General features: G+C 45.2%; 1 long non-coding RNA gene across 6 annotated transcripts in view; it reads right to left on the bottom strand.

The window, feature by feature from the left end:
• Window positions 1–10815, bottom strand: part of LOC144464243 (uncharacterized) — a 30627-nt gene extending 19812 nt beyond the window's left edge. The window contains exons 1-5 of one of the 6 annotated variants that reach the window (XR_013491996.1): window positions 10503–10815; window positions 10341–10427; window positions 10188–10252; window positions 9326–10119; window positions 8605–8749 (exon numbers count right to left, since the gene is read on the bottom strand). This is a non-coding gene — a long non-coding RNA (uncharacterized LOC144464243). Of the gene's footprint in view, window positions 1–8604; window positions 8750–8990; window positions 10120–10187; window positions 10256–10340; window positions 10428–10502 lie in introns of those variants that run through there. The other 5 variants (XR_013491995.1, XR_013491998.1, XR_013491993.1 and 2 more) reach the window with 5 other exon arrangements.
• Window positions 10816–17168: the final 6353 nt, after the last annotated feature.

Genomic DNA, 17168 nt, shown 5'->3' with positions numbered 1-17168 from the left:
CTTGGACCACCATCACAGAACCACAGAACCTAGACTTGAAAGAGAAATTTACTGGCAGCTAAAAACAATTTTTTTTTTTTTTTTTTTTTTGCCATCCCGCATCCATGTCAAGATTTAATCTTGCGTCAGTGATGCAAAATGAAATGTAGTAACAGTGTGGTTGACTTTACAGAGTGTGGTTGGCACGCACTGTCAAATTTGAGACTGATCTGTAGAGTTAAGGCCCAGACGAACCAAACCAACATCAAAGAGCTAGTGTCAGCAACGGCCGACTGTTGCATCACCTCATGCCACCTGTATTCATCATTCAAAAAGTGAAACCAGAAGACTGACAGGACGCATTAAATGGATTTAAGATGCTTGTTAGCCAGTTAGCACATTAACAACACAACTCTGTGTTGAAAGAACAAATGATTTTCACTTTGTGCAAGCAAACAATAACACAAACCATTTCCACTAAAGAGCTCAATGACTAAAAAATAATAATCTGACCTCAGATGAAAAGATTACTTAGATCTCATGCCCTCCTGACTTTAGTCTCTTTATTTCCTCACTTCCTCAATTTCTCTTATGCACTGAGCTGAACTGCCGAAGACACTGACGGGCTCTTCCAGCTCTGACATGCTGCCAAAAAACAGGAGATAAGTGCTGACGAGTGTCTTTGGTGTGGGAGACACCACAAAAACTGGGGCTCATAGACGCTCACTGACAGCCTGACATTTACCAACTGTCAGCCTGGTGTAACAGATCCCTTCATTTTGCTGTTGGATTGGTCTCATGCAAGTTAGACAGTTTCTCAAAAATAAGAAATACAACAGATATTTTAAGCCTAACATGTTAGCCACCGTGCCCACTGCCTAGCTCAGACCTATGTTTCCTTGGTAACGATTAGTGACACCTGCTGACTAGCTGCTCCAAATGACAAAAAAAGAGGAAAACTATTTAAAACGTGCCAAGTTTGTAGAAAACTGTGTTTTGAAGTACAGTGAATTTCCGGCACAGAGCTTTCAGTTTGAAGTGCCATTTTCTGCTGTAGAGTGAGAGACTAACAGACAGCTACTTAACAAAGACAGCAAACGAGTCCAACTTCATATGATCCTGAATGTATTAAACAGTGTGGACCTTGAACTAATGACTAAGGAGAAATTTCAGTCACTTCAGCAGAAATTCAGTCACTCAGTTCACCCTCTCATTTCATTCATCTCTGCCGCACTCCAGCTTCTTCTCCATCAGCTGACTATGGGGGTCACTCTGAGTTAATCCAACCAGATTTTACCACAGTCTCCCTATACCAATCACATCATTGCTGTCAAATTTAAAACTGTTCTCCTCTCTGCTGCTGTCAGTTGTCACTTCAGGACAAACACACAACAAACTGACAGACTAAGAATTACAGAACAGGAATTACAGGTTGTAAACTACAGTAACTTGAGTATTCATTTCACTCAAGTCATTAGGTTCATTAATATATTAAAAACACAGTTTAAATTAAAAAATCATGTAGTGAAAGACATAAAACAAATTGATTTAAAAAGCAATACTGCAAGGTATTTACAATATTTAGTGCAAATGTAAATCAACATGCCGTGAATCAGTCAAAACCTTCATGATAAGAGGAGTTATTGCAGAGCTGTTTTGTTACCCTGTTTTATTTTAGCTAGGTGGACGTGTCATATGCTAGACTGATCAACTGCCTGATGAGGCTGGCCGAAACATCCTCCAAGACAGTGGGAGGGGCGACACAGACCCAATAAACTGGTAACTGAATGTATCCAAATATTCAATTTGTGAGTTTTCTGGTTCATCAAGGTTAAGTTATTTAAGCTTTCTAATATTAAAGGGTAAGTTCATATTTTTTGAACACAGACCCCATTTTCTCATATTATTGTCTGTCAGTGAATAAAGGAAACAGAAGTTTTTGAAACGGTAACGTTATCGAGCAAGACTGCTGCAGCCAGCAGCCAGCAGCCAGCAGCCACGAAACAGGCTGCAATGTAATGTTAAGGGGCAATTGTGCACTTTCAATTAATGTCCATTAAAGTGCTTATTTTTGCCAATGACAGGCTCAGATTGTTGTTATAAGCGTCTGACAACATAAGGGAAAGGATCCCTACAGAGACAGACCTTTTTTTTAATTTCTCCTAGCTATTTGGGATCAGTAGGACCTGATAAGTATAAAAAATTAAATATTGTCTACGATAATAAAATCCCAATGTCCTCAAAAGAGTGTTTACTAATTAACGGTATCTCAGCTTGTTACTGCTGTTAAAATTGGTCAAATTTGTTGCCATAGCAAACTTCAAACATTATTAATCAGAAATAAACAAGTTTTATCCATACATTGTGATCAGGTTTTGGATCTTGTTCACTTTTGTGTCTGGATCAGATGCAGACTGACTTGGCAGAGATGGCTGCCATCTTGTTTTTACATGGATTAGTGTATTGTGCTCTTACTGCCACTAGATGGCACAAAAAAGTGTCCACGAACGAGGACAACAGGTCTGAGTAAAGTAGAATGAAATGTAAGATCAAGTAAACCCAAAATGTGATGTCCTCATATGAGGCCACAGGGTCTCAGGAGGATATTCAAAGTTGACAGAAACAAAATAAAATCTCAAAAATCATCTTCGTTTGTCTCTGCATTGTTCAGACAATCACCAGCTCTGGTTTGAAACCTTCATTCACCCAGTTAGATGTGAAAATATGCTAGCTCTATCCACACTAAAATTGCGGTTTAATTAAATGGAGTCTGGACAGTTTACCAATAGCGATTTTGGGCCCATGAGCTGGTCAGTGGCAAAAACTTTAGTGGACATAAATGATGGTGCAGAAATGCCTTGGAGTAGTTACATTGCAGCCTGTTTCCCAGCTGCCGGCTACAGCCTCCTTAATAATAGACCAATTGTAAAAACTGTTGTCTCCATTAGGCACAGAGCCACGAAACAGAAGCCAGATTGAAGAATACCAAAGTTACTTTTTAAGGCCCTGATCACACAGAAAGCATTTTAGCAGCTGGAGGAAGCTTTCTGTAATTGTTTTTAAAGAGAATGAAGCTTTTTGCTCGCTGTTTTTGTGTAACATTGCTGTTTCTGCACTCTAGGCGCCAGGCGTTTTTGCCGGAGCACTGTGAACTCCTCGAGTTAAAAAACTTTACTTCAGAGCAGAAAAGCGGCCCACGTCAGCTGTTTTATCATTATCTTTTTTCCCCCATAGTCTAATGGGATGATTTAAGAGGCGGGTCTTCTGTGGTGGATACGACAACAAGTTTACAGTTGGTAAACAATGGAGGAGAATCTGGTGGTAGCAGCTGCTGGATACCCAGAGCTATACAGCCCAACGATGGACAGCAGGTTGTCAAACTGCCCCAGAGTCATCCTAATGTGGCAATGCTACGAGGATTGGATTTATTTATTTCTGTTAATAAGTGTCCGACAACGCCACCTAGGGGAATTTCACTCCCAGGAAATATATCAGAGGGGAAACGCCTCTCTAATACTGTAAACAAGGTCACACAGGTACGAGAGACACAGAGACTGACGGATTCCAAATAAAATATAAAAGAGAAAGTTTATTAACAATATTTCAAAATTTAAAATGCTGACCAATCTCAGTGATGATGCAAGCAAGATTACAGCGGGCTGACTAACGCTGCCTAAACCTGCCATAGGGGGAGAAAAACCCAACACAGGAGCATCTCCCCGTGCCAGAGGCATACCAAGGACAGGAAGATCTCTCGGCGGTGTCGCTGCCAGGGACCCCCTACGATCAGCACTGCCAGCTACAGGTGCGGCCGATGGCAACGGGGTTTCAGGGACCAACACCCAGAGGTCGTCATCACTAGAGGAGTTACCCTCGAGTGCTGTTGGTGTAAACGGAGGAGCGGGAGGAGAAGCAGGAGGAGGACCAGCCAAGTCAGGCCCTAGTTTGGCCTTCAACATGTTGCGATGCACATTGCGCACCTTCTCCAAGTCGTCCACAGGAGCAATGGTGTAAACCGCACCGTCACCACGTGGGGCTCTTAACACCTGGTACACCACGGAACTCCAAATGTCACTGATTTTATGCCGGCCCTTAGCACTATGGTCTCGGAGATAAACAAGCTGGTTAACCTGCAGAGGCTCGTCATGGACACGCTGGTCATGCCGCTCCTTACGGCGACTAGCAGCTGCCAACAACCGATCATGAGCCCCCTCGAAAGCTGTCCTGAGTCGCACTTGATGCTCAGAAATCCAATCCTGTACCTTCCCTGGGACAGGATCCTGGACTCGACCCAACAGAAAGTCGACAGGGAGCCTAGGCTCACGACCAAACATTAAAAAGAAGGGAGACTCTCCCGTGACCTGATGAGGTGTGGAGTTGTAGCAGAAGAACACCTGTGGGAGGCAGGAGATCCACTCTCGTTTCCGAGAAGTTGGCAGGGTACGCAGGAGGTTGTGTAGCGTTCGGTTGAACCGCTCACACTGTCCGTTTCCTGCCGGGTGGTATGGGGTAGTGCGGGACTTCTCTACTCCATACAAACAACAGAGCTGCTGGATCAAGGCACTCTCGAAACTGCGGCCCTGGTCGGAGTGAATGCGGCTTGGTACACCAAACTTAAAGAACCATTCACTGAGCAAGACCTGGGCAACAGTAGGAGCGCGCTGGTCCCCAGTTGGGACAGCCACAGTGTATTTACTAAACACGTCTGTCATTACAAGGACATTCTCCCACCCATTTCTGGAGGACTCCAACACAGTAAAATCAATGGCCACAATCTGGTTTGGCCTCGATGCGAGCAAGTGGCCCATAAAGCTGTGCGAAATGGGCCCAGAGTCCTTTGCGACCTGGCAGCGCTCACATTCCCTGATCCACTGCTTGATATCTGAGCACATCCCTGGCCAGTAACAGCGCTCTCGTACCAGCTCAGTAGTCCGATCAATACCCTGGTGACCGTGTTTGTGGTGGAGCAGTTTCAACGTCTCCTGTTTCAGGAGAGCTGGCAGGAGCAGCTGGAGGTTCTCCTCTCCCCCATTTGAGCGGAAAACTCTGCGATGGAGTACACCATCTTTGTCCACCAGGCGATCCCACTGTCGCAACAACGCCAATGCTGGTTTGGACACATGCCTCCTCTCATCTGGGGTCGGCCGAACCTGCCTTCTCCAAAAGACCAACACCTCTTTCAGGAGGGGATCAGACTCCTGCAATGAGCGAATGTCAGAGGGAGAGTGAAACGGGAGGACAGACACCATAGACTGGGTCACTGGAACCGCTGAGACTGGGGGAGCAGCTTGTTGAAGGAGAGCTGGAACTGATGTACCAGGAAGGGCCTGCTCAACCAAGCCAGAGCCTGACACGTACTGACGAGAAAGGGCATCAGCGTTTTTATTGCTGCGGCCAGATCGATACTTGACCTCAAAGTCGAAGGCGGCAAGTTGGGCTGCCCACCGGTGCTCTGTGGCTCCCAGTTTGGCAGACTGGAGGTGGCTTAATGGGTTGTTATTGGTGAAGATAACACACTTGTGCCCCCACAGATAGTCACGGAACTTCTCCGTCATGGCCCACTTAAGGGCAAGAAATTCCAGTTTCATAGAACTGTAATTGGTCATGTTACGCTCAGTTGGCCGCAGGCCTTGGCTAGCATAAGCTATTGGTCTAACCCTACCCTCCACCTCCTGGGACAAGACAGCTCCTAGACCATTATGGCTAGCGTCAGTCTCCAGGATGAAGGGACGGGAGAAGTCTGCATATGCCAGGACGGGGGCCGAGACCAACTTTGCCTTCAAGGCCTCAAAGCTCTCTTCACACTGGGGTGTCCATACAGAACCAACATCTGGTTTCTGGCCTCGTTTGATCTGACTGCCTGTCATGTTTGCCACCAACTTGTGCAGAGGGCCTGCCAGCTTAGCAAAACCCTCCACAAAGCGTCTGTAGTAGCTGGCAAACCCCAAGAAAGAACGCAGCTCTGAAACCTGGTGGGGGCGCTGCCACCTGGTGACCGCCTCGATCTTGGCAGGGTCTGTGGAAACACCCTCCCCAGAGATGACATGCCCAAGATAGCTGACCTCTTTCTGAAAGAAAGCACACTTCTCCAGCTTGGCTTTTAAAGCCTCCTTCTGGAGCCGACTCAAGACAACTTCCAAGCGCTGCAGATGCTGACTGATAGAAGAAGAAAACACAACAATGTCGTCAAGGTAGAGGAGGAGAAACTGACAGTGCTGGTCCCCAAACATCCTTTGCATCAACCGCTGAAAGGTGCTTGGGGCATTACACAGCCCGAATGGCATTCTGTTCCATTCGAAAAGACCAAAGGGCATGCAAAAGGCAGTCTTAGGCTTGTCCTGCTCGGTCACGGGAACCTGGTTATAGCTGCTGGCCAAATCCAAGGTTGAAAACCAACAGGCACCAGAAAGAGCATCCAGGCTCTCTTCAATACGGGGGAGAGGAAAAGCATCTTTCCTCGTCTTGCTGTTGAGAAGGCGGTAGTCTACACACATGCGTAGACTACCATCTTTCTTCCTGACCAACACGATGGGGGAGGCGTATGGGCTACTGCTCTCCCTGATGACCTTAGCCTCCAGAAGCTGGTTAATATGGGCCTTGGCCTCTTCGTACTCCGATGGAGGAATACACCGGTATCGCTGTCGCACAGGAATGTTGTCAAGCAGTGGAATGTCGTGTGAAATGAGATCAGTGCAACCCAAGTCACCAGCTGTACTTCCGCAGTAGGGACCGCACCTCGGCTTGGTCTTGTTGTGCCAAGGCAGACAGGTCTACCAGTTCTACACCGCTCTGTGCAGGACTGTCAGCCACATGGGAGGAGACTGTAGCTGTGGCAGACCTCACCTCGGTGACCCCAGTGGGTAGACTCACAACGTGGGCACAACTGAGGGCACCCAAACTGGTGCGTGGGTAGAGGAGAACTTCAGTGGTCCCTACGTTAACTACCGGGATGTAGACTGTACCACGGACAGCTTGGGCGAGACAGGGGGAGGCAAGCAGCCCAGCCGGCAGCCCTGACTGAGGGGGCTCAAAAAGCACATCCTGACCAGAAAACTGTTCGGGGCAGGTGCTCGCAACAAACTGCATGACCCCACCGGGTATTCGCACTGCCCGCGGGCCTCGAACCTTGACGATACCCAACAGATCTTTTGGATGCTGGGTGGTGGACTGGTGACATTGTTGCAAGGCCTCAATGACTGAACCAGGAGCTTGAGTCACCACAGGCAAGCTGAACAGTGCAGCACCATGTACCCCAAAAAGGTCACGATAACATCGGCGGATGACATTCATCCCCAAGATTCCAGAAACAGAAGATGACGCACCTGGAGGGTCTCGCACCACCAGTATGCCACAACCACGAAACACTTTGCCACACAGTGCCACATCTAACTCTAGATAGCCGATGTAAGGGATTGCTAACCCATTAGCTGCCCGAAGTTGCAGCCAATGACAAGACTGGAGACGATCGGCACCCCAAGGTGCAAAATGCTCCAAAAAGAAGCTTTCTGTGATCGTGGACACCATGGATCCAGTGTCCACCAAGCATGGGACCATGACGCCGCCCATGGAGAGATTGAGGTGAGGGCAAGATGACATTAATTTACCCACGGTCCCCTCCCTTGAGCCCATTGACTCCCCATCTGAGCTGTGGCTCGGCAACTCAGTGGGTTTCAGTTTTCCGGCTGGCGAGAGGAAGAAGAGGACCTGACCACATTGTTCGCAAGACCAAGGGCAGAAGTGGCACGAGCACGAGAAGGAGCCCGTTCTCCATCACATTCCCTGGCAAAATGACCTGGTTGCTGACACCTTCGACAGATCACAGAACCAGAGCGACTGGGGCGGGATTGAAAGGATGAGGTCTGCAAAGATGCCACCGTCTGGGTGAGCTGGTTGAGTTGTTCCTGTTGGCGCTTCAAGAGCTCCTTCAACTCACCCAGTTCTGAGCCCTGGGAGGCGGCCAAGGGAGGTGGATGGGGACTGCTCTGTACCCCGTACTGCAGACCATACATGGAAGGGAGAGAATGGCTACGCTCCCTGGCGCCCCCTGGAAGCCCCTCTCTTTCCCAACGAATTGCTTCTGCACGCACCTCCAGCAAGGTGGACCGAGGCAGACGACGGACCAACTGCTTCAGTTCTCTACGGAGGGCACTGTCAAGAACATGTTCTACAAACTGGTCACGGAGTAAGACTGCGGCATTAAGAAGACCATCAGGTGCACACTGCTGTACCTGGTCCATGAGGGCCATCAGAGCTAAGGAAAACTCCTGTAATCTCTCCTTCCTGCTGCACCCGAGAGAAGAAGGCTTGCTGCAAGGTTATGTATGACTGTGTACAACCATACAAGTCATTCAAAATAGCAAGGATCTGAGCAGGATCTGTTTGCTCAGCCTTGGTACGGTACTTAATCTCCCTTCTGGCTTCTCCCTCTAGATGGTCAACCAAAAACAGGGCCTGATCGATAGCTGACAAGCGACGGGCCCGCATACAAGCCTGAGCTTCCTCTGCCCACTCAGTTACACTGATGCCAGTCCTACCATTGAACATGGGACACCGACGGTCTCTTGGTACCACAACCAACCGCTCGGTTACCGTGGCGCTGGACTCTGCTACTGGGGCAGTACTCACCGAAACAGATGGGGCTGGAGTGTCAACACAAGGGCCGGCCTGCGAGGCTTCCCTCTCCTGACGAAGCCGCTCATTATCCGCCTTCAGCTGCACGATTAGGTCTCTGAGCTGTTGCATTTCCTCCTCCATGGCACCAGAGGACAAGCTGCACCAAAACTCACGAGAACAAAGTTGAGAAATTTGACTGATGGAGCTGATTAGGTCTTTACAAAACTGCTACTGCTGTTCTGTCTCCAAAACCATTTACATACAATAAAAGGCAAGCTATTAACAGGTAAAAAAACACCAAAACAGAAAAAAATGGACTACGCGTCAGTCTTCAAGGTGTCATCCTGCCGACAACGCCAAGAATGTGGCAATGCTACGAGGGTTGGATTTATTTATTTCTGTTAATAAGTGTCCGACAACGCCACCTAGGGGAATTTCACTCCCAGGAAATATATCAGAGGGGAAACACCTCTCTAATACTGTAAACAAGGTCACACAGGTACGAGAGACACAGAGACTGACGGATTCCAAATAAAATATAAAAGAGAAAGTTTATTAACAATATTTCAAAATTTAAAATGCTGACCAATCTCAGTGATGATGCAAGCAAGATTACAATAATAATAACAAAAGGCAAATTATTGCACAATCCTCTGGGGCCTCTTGACAGGTTGGTTAAGTTTGCCAAAAAAAAAAAAAGTGCATGTGCTGTGTAAAGGGGCTGAGGGCTCACCAGGCGGCGACGACTGAGGGGGAGGGGAAGGGTCCTGATGAGGCACACCACACGTGAAGAAAAAAAGAAACCACACACCATCAACTGACACCCATGTGCACTACTGTACAGGAAGTGAGGGGACCGCCACCGCAGGAATCAGTCAGTCGCTCGCCACACCAGCCCAACAGCTCCTGTCCAACAAAAGAGGCAGATATTAGTCAAGGCAAGGGGCAAGAAAAAAACAGAACCAAGCCAGAAACTGCCCCAACACCACACTATGCCGGGCCCAGGAGGTCTCCACCAAGGTTGATTGTGCTTGTGTTGATATAACAAACAAATAATAAACGGAAAAAAATAGGAAACCAAAACCTATGCAAAAATAACTAGATAACTAAACACAAAAAAAATCTACAGAAAACAACAACGGTCACAAAATCCACCAATGATCGAAATAATTATCTAATTACAATACAAAGAAACAATAATCAACCAATACTAATAGACTGCTGACGTGGATCAGTCCTCTTGGTGTAGCTTTAAGTCCTATGCTGCATTCATTTCCTCCACATGAGCAGCACTGCATACAGTTCAGCCAACACTTGAGTTTCATCCAGATTGACTTACTCCAGGCGTGCGAAACTCCAAACACCCGCGCACACACACAATGATGATGTCAAAAAAAACAAAACAACGAAAAACAATAAACACAAATGTAAGAGAACAATAAGCTTGCTGGGGTGAACCCGAGACAGAACAGGTGGACAGAACAGCAGCAGCAGCGCAGCGGCCCACGTCAGAGGAGGAGCCACCTGCTGTGATACAGACTAAAATTAATACGTGACTTGCAATTAGATGGATTAAAACAATCACGCATACATACCCGTGAGTGAGGGCGCAGCGTCACAGGCAACAGGAGAGATAGCCACCAACCAACCACCTTTATAGCTGCTAACAGCAAACAGAGACCAGAGTCACATAATGTGCAGCCCGACAGAGCGCATGAGACACGCCAGACACACACGAGCCAGCCTACCTGAGGGTTCCCAACGCGGTGCGCGGATTATTGCGCACAGCTCCGAGGCCACGCACTCCCAACCCCCGGCCAGAGTACAGGCCAACTCTGCCGGAGAGCAGAAAGCGCATCAGACACGGCACCAATACGAGCCAGAGACGCAATAATAGTGTCTGAGCCTACCTGGCAAAGTGAGCAGAGGAGACGCGCCGACCTGCGTCTCAAGACAGCCACGTGGATCAAATTCTGCCACGCCAAACCACACTGCCGACACACACGCTCAGGTTTCCGGATAAGGTGGGGGGACGCACATCTGAGAGGCGCAGCTCTCCCCCATATATAGCTTTGGCTGGCCTCGCCCAGTACGCTGGTGAAATTGGATAATTGCTCCCAGCCCAGTGTCACTCAATGGGCGGGGAGCAAAGGGGCGAGCCTACACAGCTATCCACCTGACCCAGCACATACACAACATGAGTGGAGACGGGCTGTGCCGTCCTGCCACACTAAAATATGCCTGGAAATGTACATCATCAAGGCAAAACTCCTGGACCAACTGCTGGTGATTACACAGGAAGGTTAGTGTAAGGACACGACGAGGTGATGACACAAGCGGGTTTGTTTTTACTAGTGGCATTCATTTTTTTAAAAAAGGAACTGCAGTGCGCCTCTGTGTGATCGGGGCCTTAACACATTAGGGAGTTTTTCCGAACAGTGCACCAGCCTAAATGTTTGAAAGAAGTGCAAAATCATCGTAGTATCATCCCAACACCTGAACATTTCCATAATTTATTTTTACACTGGTGCTGACAAACACAGCCATTATTAATTAGGGTCCGGGCAGCTATGCTGCCCTATTGTAATCCTAGGTATTCTTCTTCTTGTTCTTCTTCTTCTTCCGAGGAAATCATACTTCCCATGGGTGAAAACTCACCAAGCTTTGCACAAAGGTCCAGTCTCATGCCAGATATCCTCAGCTGTAAACTCAAGCCAATAGTCCTGATGGTGGCGCTACAGCAAGCGTCTAAAGTTCAAAACTTTGAAAATTCATAACAAATCAACCATACGTGCTACAACTTCACAACTTTCATCAAACTACGTTTCTCAGAAACGTAGTGTCATGGTAGATGATGTGTGGCAAATTTCAGAATTTTATCTCAAAAACTGAATTTTTGACAGCATTTTGAATTTTGCTCTCATGTGAACAATTGGAGTCAATGTAAAAATGGCAATTTTAAACATCAGTTTCTCACTTATGGAGCAAATCAATCATTGTTAAAATAAATTACCAACATCTCCATGCTGTCTAGATGCAATATGTCTATTTTCAGATTTTTGTCTTAATAACTGAATTTTTTACAGTGGTTTCAAATCTGTCTTTCCATGCACAGATGGCTGCTTTCCTACACAACAGTGAATGGCTTACTCAATTTGTGAAGCCGCTGTTGAGTTGCTACTTGCCAATTAGCTCAGAGCAGTAGATAACTGTCTTAGGTTCCAGAGGTTGTGGATTCAAGCCTCAACTGGTGCAGAATCCACATTGTAATGTAAACATCTTCTTGTGCTCCAGCTTATTGCTTAAAATTGATGAAGACCCTGTTTGTTGTTTTATCTTGTGGAAACCTTCTCCACAGTAAAATACTTTGTAGAGGAAATTCACTTGTCTATGTCTTTCCTCCACTTCACTTGCCACTAAGCCACAGAGGAATAGTATTTCATCACCCTCAGCTTGTCACAACATACTTCAGTATTGCATCATGCCTTTGCTTTCCAGCCTCTGACTGAGTCTGACTGAGATCTGTCTCTGCCTGTCCGATTCATTCCAGTTACATCTATGGATTCCCATTTCCTTCTTTCTGGATTTGCTACCTAGACCAGTAAGCTTAGGTATGTTCACTTTTCCCATAAATCGTGAAAGTGTGCCTTTCTGCCTGGTAGTCTGAATTTAGGCCCTTTCCCTGCTCACCCACTGGACACAGCTGCACTGTGTTTAGTGCTGATTAGCAAATTATAGCATGCTCTTTAATTTATAGAGAGGGGAGAAAGATGCACACAAACATACATACATACATGTCTATATTTTTAACACTCTGCTGTTCCCCTCAGCTCTACAAAGGTTTATGGAGTCTTTAGCTTCATGGTTTTGAATTTTGCAGCCCACAACTGCAAACAACTAGACAAAAAAGCTCTGATAAAGCAACTGTAACACCAGAAAGACTAAATTAACCACTAGCTGGTGAGCATGGTGGAGCATTTAGCAGCTAAAGAGACAGATATTTCCCTCAGGAGTTGGCAAAGACCACAGGAGCTAAGAGGGGACTGAGTATTAGACTTCTCATTTTACCAAAAACCTGTTTTCCCCACTTCCCCCTCCTGGTCTTCAGTCACACAGATAGTTTTTATAGTGTTTTTATTTGCTGAGGTCTTGAGGTATTTTAGATTTCTGTCACCACAGTAACACATTGTTACTCAGTTCCAACTAAGCTCCAACTCTGTTGGAGAGCTAAGCTTCAGTAAATCAAACCAACAGTATCTGCAGATAAACCCAGAGCTAAGGGGGGAATATGCTGTCCTATCTGCCAGTTGGGTTGAGTTAATTCATTGGAAAAGAAGTAGCTGTGGTAACTTATGCAAGAGTTGGATTAGATCCCTGGAATTTATCCAGAGTAAACATGCTGTTCAAAGAGCAATCAAACATTCCTGGCATAATTAATCAAACTTTTAGTTGGCCAACGAATTTAAAGCTGCAGTCCTTGAACTTTTCAGACATTCAAACTACAGCAAAGATGACAGAGCTACTAAAACTGCATTCTGCAGGGTGGTTTAACAAGACGGTTTGGGCAGATACAGCCTCACAAACTCGACTGACACTGGACAGTATGCATTTTAGTTTTTAGGTTACCACCGTGTTTTATGAAAATGCTGGATATATGTATTATTTTCTATTTTAGACACCATGTTGCGACCATGCATCCCGTGTAGTCTGTTGACATTAGTCCAACAAAATGGCAATCTGTATTGCAAACCAGGGATACGTTATAGTTGTACGTTTCATGCGTATCATATCAATGTTTCAAAAGTGACGTAGTTTTGATTAAATGTTTATAAGCTGAGTTTCTTGTTAGGGGTTGGAGAGGATGGTGGATGGTGTGACAGCTGCCAAGCTGCAGACCACAATGCGAGACCTTCAAATAACAAAAATGGTTGTTTCGAGAAATAGATGCAATTTCCAGCCTTTATTGTGCCACCAAAAACCAGGTGGTTTTTAACTTTAACTTTAACTTTAACTTTATTTATACAGCCCTTTACAACAACCCTTTCGGTGAACCAAAGTGCTTTACAATAGGTGCAAAAAACAATTAAAAATAAATAGAGGCAATAACAACAATAAAAACAATAAAAGCAATGAAAATAATAAAAGCAATAGGAGCAATAAAATACAATAAAATAAAGTAAAACAGAGTAAAAGTAAAAGAGTCACCACACTACTGGGTATTAAAAGCCATCCTAAATAAATATGTCTTCAGTCTAGATTTGAAAAGGCCCAGGTCAGAAATGAGGCGCATTTCAACAGGGAGCTTATTCCAAAGCCTGGGAGCAGCGATGGAAAAGGCTTGATCACCCCAGTGTTTGTATTTCGACCTGGGCACTTCCAGCAAAAGTTGGTTTGACGATCTTAGCGCTCTACCAGGTTCCCGAACAGTTAAAAGCTCAGTTAAGTACACTGGGGCGAGACCATGAAGAGCTTTAAAAACAAACAGTAAAATTTTAAAATCAATCCTATACTGGACGGGAAGCCAGTGAAGGGATTTAAGAACAGGAGTGATGTGCTCTCGTCTGTTAGTGCTGGTTAAAAGACGGGCCGCAGCATTTTGCACCAGCTGGAGGCGACCAAGAGAAACCTGGGAGACACCAACATAGAGAGCATTACAGTAATCCAGTCTAGAGCTTATAAGAGCATGGATGGCCATTTCGAGGTTGCGGCGACTTAAAAACATTTTAACTTTGGCCAGGAGACGAAGCTGGAAAAAACTAGTTCGGACAACACTGTTTATTTGTTTGTGGAATTTAAGGTCTGAGTCAAGAAACACTCCCAGATTTCTGACATTTTGACTGAGTGTTGGAAACAAGGTTCCAAAGCCAGCCGTCCCTGTGTCCCCAAACATGATGCACTCTGTTTTACCATCATTAAGGTGAAGAAAATTCTGGGCCAACCACTGCTTAATTTCAGCCACACAGGAAAGCAAAGAACTCTGCGCACTTTGACTGTTTGGCTTCACTGGCAGATAAATTTGCAGATCATCTGCATAACAGTGAAAGGAGAGGTTGTTCCTGGCTATAATTGACCCAAGAGGCAACATATACAAAGAAAAAAGAATAGGGCCAAGAATAGACCCCTGTGGGACCCCACAGGAGAGAGGAGCACTTGACGAGGACAAGTCACCAACCATAATAGAGAAGGTTCTGCCGGATAAGTATGATTCAAACCACTTCAGTGCTGTACCGCGAATGCCAACATAATCACACAGGCGTGACAGGAGGACTGAGTGGTCCACCGTGTCAAAGGCAGCTGAGAGGTCAAGTAACACTAACACAACCGGAGATTTGGTATCCACTGCCCGTGCAATATCGTTATGTACTTTTAACAGCGCAGACTCAGTGCTGTGACGAGACCTAAACCCAGACTGGAACTTCTCAAGGACTGAGTTGTTTTCCAGAAATGACTGTAATTGATTAAAAACAACTTTTTCTAAAACCTTGGAAAGAAAGGGCAAATGGGAAACAGGTCTAAAATTTGACATCACTGAGGGGTCAAGATTAGGCTTTTTAAGAAGGGGCCTGACCACAGCATGTTTAAAGGAGGCTGGGACAGTTCCTAGTCCAAGACAACTGTTAATAAGAAAAAGTAGACTAGGCCCCACAGTGTTAAAAACCATTTTCAGCACCTTGGGAGGGACAATATCCACTGGGCAATTTGTAGGCTTTAAGGATTTAACAATGTTACTTAGAAAGGAGAGAGAAACCATGTCAAACTGGTTGAACACAGCAGAGTGAGTAGGAGCAACAAGCAAGTCCTTATTAAGATTCAAGTTACAACATTTACTGATGTCTTGTCTGACAGACTCCACTTTGTCAACAAAATAGCAATTTTTAGCAAGACATCAGCAGCATTTACAGCTGCAAGAGGGTGTTTTTAAATGAGACATTGGTGGCATTGACAGCCATGATTGTGCCACTAAAACCAGTTGAATTTCAGCAAGATATCGTCAGCATTCTCAGCCACGATTTTGCCACCAAAACCGGCCATTTTAACAAGTATCTGCGATATTTGCAGCCACAATTGTGCCACCAAAAGTGGGTGTTTTTAAGCAAGACAATGGCGGCATTTTCAGCTGTGTGTGCCACTAAAGCCGGGTACTTTAAGCCCAAACATAATCTCTTCCTAACCATAACCAACTTCTGTTTGTTCCTAAACATACCACACCTTAAGCATCGCGTTGCTGAAATGCAAAGAAATATAAAGTTTCAACATATTTGCCACATAACATATAGACGTTACACATCAGTGCTTTGCAGAATCGTTCAATACCAATTTTTATTCTGGCGATTGGGTTGTTACTGCATTATTGTTTTTACTGTTACGCTGACGATAGAGATTTATTTGTCCAAAACCATCAGGTGTCTCATCCATTACATCACTCTTACAAACACTTCATGCAAGTTTTTGATTGTTAAATGCTGATAAACTGATGACGATGATGATGTCTGTGGCTGCAAAGCACATAGGGAATATATAAGGCAGACATCAGCAGTCTAGGAGCACTGCCAAGGTTAGATAGTTTTTCAATTTTCTAGATGCTCACCCCTTATTGATCAGTCCAGTTTACAAAAGATGGCCAAGTTACTCAAAAGTGCTGCAAGGTACAAGCACATTTGCCCCATTTTTACCTACCTGCGCTGGTTAACTGTTGCCCTCAGAGCTGACTTCCAGGTTGCTGCTTGTTTATAAGGCCTTTACAGGCTCTCTATTCATTCATATTCTGTTCCCAGGTGTCCAAAGCTCTGGATTAGCCATCCTGGGTAAATAACAGGAGCAAAAACAGAACATTGATTTAGAATGTTCTTAACTAATTATCTTGTCAAATAATCTTGGAACAATATTGAACTGTGATGATTGCTCCTACTGAAATGTACTGAGACATCAGCTTATATAAGATACTACATAATGACTTGGTTATCCACCTGAAGACATAAATACTAAATAAAGCAGCTTGTGTTAATACAACGCTGAGGAAACTAGGGTTGTCACGATACTAAAATTTCAAACTCGATATCGATACCCAGGAAAATATTCAATACTCGATACCATTTTCGATACAGCAGCAAAAAATTAAGAGGCATGTCATTTTTTAAATAAAGATCAGAACAGTTACATCAATGATAACAACAAAAAATCCCCCCAAAATAAATAACAACCAGAAACAAGATCTGTCCATACAAATGTATTAATCTACAGCCCTGTTTATTTTCTGTGCTTCTGGGGAATTGGCACCATATTTTCGTTGCTGATCAAATAGAGTTGGTAGTATAGGCTCAGGATGCTCCTGTTTCTACCTCACTATGTGATCAGAGAACCAGGGGTTACGGGAGAAACCAAACGTTTTTTCAGCTTCAATCTGTGACTTTACAGTTAACATAACTTTTCAGACACACATAATTGTGTTGTCCTGTTAAACTAACATTGTCTATTAATGTTACAGACAGGCATGACTGATAAAGTTTTCTGCTTAGCTCCCACATTAACGTTAGAAGTTATATTTTAGTTTGATGCTGGCGACACCAGCTGCTCAC

The sequence above is a fragment of the Epinephelus lanceolatus genome, chromosome 9, assembly GCF_041903045.1.
Source record: "Epinephelus lanceolatus isolate andai-2023 chromosome 9, ASM4190304v1, whole genome shotgun sequence".
NCBI lineage: Eukaryota > Metazoa > Chordata > Actinopteri > Perciformes > Serranidae > Epinephelus > Epinephelus lanceolatus.
Note: the sequence above shows the minus strand (reverse complement) of the source record. Positions and strands in the feature narration are given on the sequence as shown.